Source organism: Epinephelus moara, chromosome 16 (genome assembly GCF_006386435.1).
Source record: "Epinephelus moara isolate mb chromosome 16, YSFRI_EMoa_1.0, whole genome shotgun sequence".
Taxonomy (NCBI): Eukaryota; Metazoa; Chordata; class Actinopteri; order Perciformes; family Serranidae; genus Epinephelus; species Epinephelus moara.
In genome coordinates this window covers 46,092,930-46,101,032 of record NC_065521.1, presented here as the reverse complement: position 1 = coordinate 46,101,032, position 8,103 = coordinate 46,092,930, and the positions used below count along the sequence as shown (strand labels likewise).

General features: G+C 44.8%; 1 protein-coding gene across 2 annotated transcripts in view; it reads right to left on the bottom strand.

The window, feature by feature from the left end:
* The window catches only part of otud5a (OTU deubiquitinase 5a), a 28,217-nt gene that overhangs the window by 5,350 nt on the left and 14,764 nt on the right, over nucleotides 1–8,103 (bottom strand). The window lies entirely within an intron of this gene.

The window sequence follows — 8,103 nt, the reverse complement described above, 5'->3', positions numbered from 1 at the left end:
GTCTCCACATTTAAGACTAGACTTAAGACTTTCCTCTTTGATAAAGCTTATAGTTAGGGCTGGCTCAGGCTTGCCCTGTACCAGCCCCTAGTTAGGCTGACTTAGGCCTAGTCTGCCGGAGGACCCCCCTATAATACACCGGGCACCTTCTCTTCTTCTCTCTCTCTCTCCTTTGCTAACACTCATGTCCTCTTACTGCATGTCACTAACTGGGCTGAGGTTTCTACCATTTTCCCCCGTTAAAGGGTTTTTTGGGGAGTTTTTCCTGATCAGCTGTGAGGGTCATAAGGACAGAGGGATGTCGTATGCTGTAAAGCCCTGTGAGGCAAATTGTGATTTGTAAAATGTTGATACTGTGGTGATGCGCCACAAATAAATGAGCGTGTGGGAAACTCCTGATAATAAAAATAATAATAATAATGTGCTGTGTTTAAATCGAACTGGAACTCGTTACTGTGAGTCAGGCAGAAGACACGATCTGATCTCCAAGGATTAATTCACACCTACACCTACACACACACACACACACACACACACACACACAGGGTGATATGTTGGGAGATTCCCTCTCTGTGTTTCTGACCTGTCACTGCTGTTCAACCATGTTCGTTAGTTTTGTTATGAGTGTGTGTTCTGCTTTCTTTGTGTGTGTGTGTGTGTGTGTGTGTGTGTGTGTGTGTGGTCGATCACCTTCAACAACATCACCGCTAACTGACTTCACACACACACACACACACACACACCGCTGATGAGAAAAAGGAAGTTGTCGGGGAGGTTCTGAGAATCGTCGTGGTGACGGACCATGTGACTTGCTGGAAATCAGACCAAAGTGATGCTCATTTGCATACCGCTGCCTGCAACAGGAAGTGAGTGTGTGTGTGTGTGTGTGTGTGTGTGTCCTGGTTCATGCAGTTCATTGTGTTTGACAGGCAGAGGTCATGTGATCGGCGGTGCGTTCATGAGGAAAAAAGTTTTTATCAAATTATCTGAGCAAGAAAAGATTTAAATGTTTTATTGAAGAGTTTTTAGCTGCTGCTGAAGTTTAAACGTTACTGTGTTGTTGTTGTTGTTGTTGTTGTTGTTGTTGTTGTTGTTGCAGCTTTTCTCTCCAAATACTGAATCTGACACTTCAGCTCAAACTGTATCAGACTGCACTGTGAAGGTTCGTGTACCAGTGATGAACCGTCCTGACCGAAGGTCACTGTACGCCGCAACATGGAGAACACACTGATGCAGACTGATGCACGTAATGTGGAACCAAAGTTCAAGCACAAGTTCCACACAGAAACTTTAGGCCGTGCACTGCTGGCAACATGCTGAGGTCAGTCTCACTATGGAGAGGAGACAAGGAGAGGAGATGAGACAAGGACAGGAAAGGAAATAAGAGAGGAAACAAGGAGAGAGAAAAAGGAGAGGAAAGGAAAAAAACAGAGAAAACGAGGAGAGGAGAAGAAATAAGGAGAGGACATGAGAAACAAGGAGAGGAAAGGATACGAGAGAGGAAACAAGAAGAGGAAACAAGGAGAAAACACAAGAAGAGGAAACAAGGAGAAAACACAAGCAGAGGAAACGAGGAGAGGAAAGGATACAAAGAGAAGAGAAATAAATGAGGAGAGGAAACAAGGAGAGCAAGGAGAGGAGAGGAAACAAGGAGAGTAAGGAGAGGAGAGGAAACAAGGAGAGCAAATGTGGAAAAACATGAAAAATGTGCAAACAAGGAAACTATAAAGGATAAATGATGTCCAGTTTCACAGGAGGAGACAAGGAGAGAAAACAAGGAAAGGAAACAAGAGAAGAGGAGGAGGATGTATGGTAAAAGTAGGTGAGTTGCTGACAAACACGACACAGATAGACTTCTGCAGAATTAATAATAAACCACACACATACGCAAACACACAGATACACAGGAAACCACAGCAAGCACTCTGATTGGTCAGCCTGGACGTTATTCTAGGAAAGGAGGCGTGGCCTGAGAGGAGAGAACCGCGTCCATCCTGTTACGTCGATACAGTTTTTATCTGAAGCTCACAGCTGCTGACACCACCCTGACCAGCAGCAGCAGGCCTGAAGCCTGCAGAGCATTCTGGGTACTGCAGTCCACCACACAGTGACGGCAGAGATGTTAAAGACACGATCAATACAGATGTTTTAGTTTGCTTCTATTGATTATCCATCATATTAAAATTTAACTGATCTCATCTGATCAATAAGCAAACAAATAAAAATCAATAATTAAACGAGTTCTCAGACGTCATGTGGGAACAGACGTAGAGAAAGGTCGTCTCTACGTCAGATTCATTCAAATAATCACACAGTAAATAAACACTTCTCTAAAACCACATGCACGATATGTGCACAGAAAATCTGAGCTGTGCACATGATTCTCAGCTCTGCATGCACCAGTGCACGTAACTGTGCATGTAATTGAAATGGTCATTAAATTCATGTCACTGGGTCACATGACATGAAAGTTATTGAAAAAAGAATTCATAAAACCGCATTCACAGTGGAAGAAGAAGCAGTGGTGTGTGTGTGTGTGTGTGTGTGTGTGTGTGTGTGTGTGTGTGTGTGTGTGTGTGAGTGAGAGAGCTGACTCTGGGTCATTCCTCAGTGACCGGACACTTTGATCTCTGACACATAAAGAAGCTGACCTTTTACTTGTTGTTTGTCAGCTGACCGACCTGAACTCGACATTATTGATCTCAGACACACAAACAAACAGGAACTGATCAGACAACAGAGTTTTGTTTCCTCGCTTTAAATCACTCTTTGAAAAACATGTTATTTCTCAACTAAATGTAACTTATATAAAAATATTTTTGGTGTCCAATCAGGACAGAGCTCCTGTAGTTTCACCTGTAGAGCTGTTTGTCGTACAGATAAGCCTCGTTTCCACCGAGCAGTTCGTTACGGTTCAGTTCAGTACGCTTTTTTTCTGTCTCCACAGTAAAAGTTGTGGATGGTAGCAACAGAAGCGTTCCTTAGCGTCCCCATGTTTGGTCCCCCCTCTGTTGGGGTACCTAGCACACAGATCTGGTACTAAAAGGTGGAGCTAGAAACCCTGCAGTCTGACTGGTCAGTAGAGGACGGTCACTCTGGTTTTATGTAACCTCTGTTCATACATCAGTAAACTACAACTATAAAATGAAAGAGAAAAAAATAACTTCATTCACTGGGCCGACTGCCGGCAACTTTTAAGGTGGAACGTTAACTTGTAATGTTACTCAATGCATGAGTTGATGACGTGAATCCATCAGCACACCTTAAATTTCACTGTGACAACTTTGACCATCACTTTAGTTTTTATATGACACACACTTTTAGTAATGACTTTAAAAATATAGATTAATTTGGAGCGGATTATGTGAAGGTCATATATTCTAATCCTCACTTCCTGTGGGCTACAGCAACACTAAACCCCTGAGCTTGCCTGAGAAGGACTAAATGCACAAAGCTGCTATTTTTAAATATCCCATGGAGAGAGACTCTCACTGCAGCCTGTTCTATTTTGTTCTGAAAATGTGGGCGTGCAGCCTCGTTCTGTGGACGATAAACCAGGTGCAGACTTCCATCTGTGTCACCGCTGATGAGGAAATACAGTGAGTGCTGGACGGAGACAACAACCCCGCCCACATTTAAGAGGACTGTCTGAACAGACCGAGGGTCTAGGTACCATGTCTGAAGGCTTACTGCTGGTTCCAAAGGTGCTGGACTGAAAGGGTTTGGTGGAGACGGGGCAGTAGTGTGAAAGTGTGTGTTTTAGTGTGAGTGAGTGTTGGAGACGTCTAACTTCTCTACAATATAAAGCAACTAGGTGGAGCTCAGCTGTGGTGCTCAAAGCGGCAAAATATACGGACAACATTTAGTTGATATTATTATCAGATCAGACTCGTTATCAGCAGATAATCAATATCAAACATTCTGTGTTACAAACTGTGACAGGTTAAATGATTGATGGGGCGCTGGAACCAGAGGTCAGACGGACCTGCAGAGCTTCAGACATCTTGACCGCAGGTTAATCTGAGCTGTGTGACACTTTCCTGTGTGCTCACGGTTTGCTCTGAATCTGTGTCACACTGATGAGGGTCTGAGGACCAAGGGTGTCGTAGGCTGAAGTGTGAGCTCCACTGAGACACATCTGTAATACTGAGCTGAAGAAATAAAACTGACTCGAGTTCAGATTACTACTGAGAACGGTCAGTCAGCAACCCAGACAGACAGACAGACTGCTGCTGTGTGTTCGTCCACCTTAAACCCATATCTGACTCCCTGTACAGTCACTCTCACACACACACACACACACACACACACACACACACACACTCACTCACACACTGATGGAGAAACAGTGGAGTTTCCTCTGTACACACACTGTCTGGGCACAAACACTCAACACGTCTCAGATGTTACAGTAAACTGGGTCAGAGGTCACTTTGATACAGGTCACACACACACACACACACACACACACACACACACACACACACACACACACACACACACACACACACACACTGTTCACAGCACAGAAAGCTAGATGCTAACCTCAACATGCTAACAGTGCTAACATGCTATGATGTTGCAGACACGTGGATACAGTGTTGGCAGCAGTAGTGCATGAAGCCAAAAACACTCCATTTCTGCAGTATGACACGACCCTGATGATCAGCGCTAGGTCCACAGAGCCGCCACACTTAAGACTTATGGCCGCCGAGCACGGCCGAGTGTCTGACTTCCAGTTTAGCACTCTGCTAACGTAAATAGGGATAAAATTATTTAATTGTGCGGCTCTTCTAGACTTTCTGAAAGTTATCAGACCGACTGGATCAAAGCCTGATAGTGACATGAGTCACTTTGAAGGGTTTGTGGAGCTCAAAAAAAATTATCCACTGATTTACAGACGTCTCTTTTGCCATGTAAGTCAATGGGAAAAAAGTTTTTCTGGGCCTGATGGCATCACGTGATGTCGGGACCCTGGAAACTGCATTACCACTGTTTGGCCACTAAGAAAATTGGCTCCAATCCCGATGCACCTCCTGGGGGTCTGTGTTCACAATGTTCACCATCTGAAGCCTCTTTCACACTGCCTGCTCATGGCAGGAAAATCACGCCATTATTCCGCCTCACCGTTCTGTATAAATGGTACGATCGTGGAAAGGGGGGTGGAGTTATCTCGCCTTTAAGCTGGCAGCAGAGGTAGAATAAACACGCAATCAGTGTCTGTGTAAAAAGAACAGCAGGTAGGACGGGGTCATCATTGGATGACATGTCACTTGGGCAACCTGTTGCAGGAAATTTGAACAGCAGCTGTTACCAGTTAGCAGCTAACTAAAAGAAGAAGAACAGCAGCTGTCATATGTCACAACTCTTAATTCTGTGATGTCATCATGCTGTCTTAAATCACACGCAGGAGCCACATGATGCCGCCATTGTTTGGTTCTGTGTAATAATGGAAAAGGCGGCGTAAAGAGGGGACGTCATAGCGGCTCTGTAGTTTGGCATGTTAGCATGCTAACATTAGCTGATTATCAGTCACCAGAGTCCAGCTGAGGCTGAATGTCATCAGTTCTGCAGGTATTTAGTCACAAACCAAAGTACGATACACATTAACATGTCGACCTGATGATGTCATCAAAGTTATCAATCAATCAATCAATCAATTTTATTTATACTGTTACTGTTATCACAGTTTATGCTGAGAGGAGGGAACATTAATGATGAACCATATTTCATCACAACCCATCCAACAGATGGTGTCATGTTTCAGTCTAGACCACAGAGACACAACGCCAACATGGCTAAAGAGTCATCAATAAACAGACCAGACTGTCACCTGATTGGCTGATGAGCTCTGCAGTGACACTGTCGAGGTCAGTGACCTCTACTCAGTTCAACTTCTCCAAACGTCACTTTTCCATTGATGCAACGAGGAAACAGCTGCAGCGCTATTTTTAAACAGTCTCAGTCAGCTGGGTCATGTGACCGATCGACAGATGATGCGTCTGATCGACAGATGGTGCGTCTGATCGACAGATGATGCGTCTGATCGACAGATGATGCGTCTGATCGACAGATGGTGCGTCTGATCAACAGATCATTGATCATATGAGTGACAAACAGCTGTGTGAACACTGACTCACAGCTGGAAAACACCAACACAGTGCTTCAGCTTTGAACCTTCTGATTGGTCAGTGAGTCAGGAAGGGCGGGACTAACCTGCCCGGCACCATTCCCCCCAGTCCTCCCAGTCTGTGTCCAGCCCATTCCTGACCTTATGATGAAACACAGACTGTGTGGTAAAGCTGGAGCCACCTGAAGGCGTCTCATCATGTCAGTGCGTCAGAACTTCAGTCGTTCGTCTGAAACTATTTCTTCATTGAATCAGAAAAAAACTGTGTTAACTCCTGATGTGTGTAAACACTCGTGTACCTAACTGTGCGTTTTCCCTCTCTTAATTAATCTCTTATATATGTGTTTTTATTTATCAACATTATTTGTATTGTATTAAATGTTTTCCTCTATGATAAATTATCATTACTGCCCAGTTCAGACCAAAGATCGGCGACGAGACGAAACTTTTGCAGAGAAAAGTGTCAGCGATGTGAGCTGGCCGGCTGATGGTGTCACCTGACACAGCTGGTCAAATAGCCGGCGGTTGGTTTTAAAGCACGTCACCTGTTTCAACAGCCAATCAGCTTGTAGTGAAGTCCGCTGGTCAAGTCAAAATGACCCCAGACTTCAGTCATGTTTTATTTTTCATGATTTTCTGGAAATTGCGTTTTTTAAATTTGGTGTGAACTTGACGAGTGAGTCGACGGAGCAGCATAAAGACCTCAGCGTGTTTCTGTCAGGACGATCAGACTGACTCAGGATCAGCTGATCTAATCACAGGTCAGGTGTCGTCCTGTTTGTTTCCTTCAGGAGTGAAACCAACAACACGCAGCAGGCCCGACAGGATGTTTGGACCGACGGGGAAACACCCTTCAGGGATGACTGGCAGGGTTACCGCGACAACACATGCCGTAACAGTGAAGAGGAGGCAGATCAGATGGGTCGTCAGCTGACTGTGTAATGTGATTTCCCAGTTAAACCAGTTCAACTGGCTGCAGACTCCAACACATCAACACGCAGTCAAATTTATCATCTGTTTACGTGATGTTTTCATCATGTGCTGCGTTCGAGGACCGTCATTTGCATTCAGCTGCAGCAGGCTGACTTTTACACAGATATGAAGTGATTAATATCAGACTGATGGATGATTCAGAAAACAATCAGGATGATTGATCAGGGCTAAAGACAGTTTAAACTAATCACAGACTGAAGGACCTCAACGTGGTCGCTCACTCTTTACTCTCCTTCTTTGTGACCAGCTGCAGTGCATGCTGGGAGCATGCTGGGAGCACGTCTCTGGCAAATCAGACGTTGCTCAACAGGAGCCGTACTGTACGTAACAAACACACAGTGTGTGTACTGTCTTAACTCTGCTCTGTGTGGACCTGCTCCAAGGAAGCTACGAAACAAGGTGACGTCAGTGACAGCTGCTGGACAGAGTCATCATCTGTCTGGGGACCAACGACAAGGGAAACAAGCGCACACATTTAGACGACAAAAACATCGTCGGAAACCAGATGAAAAGATTGAGTCAAAATTGTCTCTCACACTGACACACACACACTGACACACACACACACACACACATGCGCGCGCACACACACACACACACACACACACACACACACACACACAGTCAGAAGATGAACTGTGACAGGCCTGAGAGCAGTGAACCTGTCGCAGTGTCACACAGTCATGACGGCGTCCTGAAGCGATGGAGGGATTTTACACTGTCTGGTGTCACTGACGACCCAAACCAGCAGAACGGACCACTGAGCTAATTCAGAATGCAGCAGCACGTGTACTAACAGGAACTAAGAAACGAGATCATATTTCTCCTGTTTTAGCTTCTCTGCACTGGCTCCCTGTAAAATCCAGAATTGAATTTAAAATCCTACTGTTAACTTATAAAGCTCTAAATGGTCAAGCTCCATCATATCTTAGAGAGCTCATAGTGCCATATTATCCCACCAGAACACTGCGCTCTGAGAA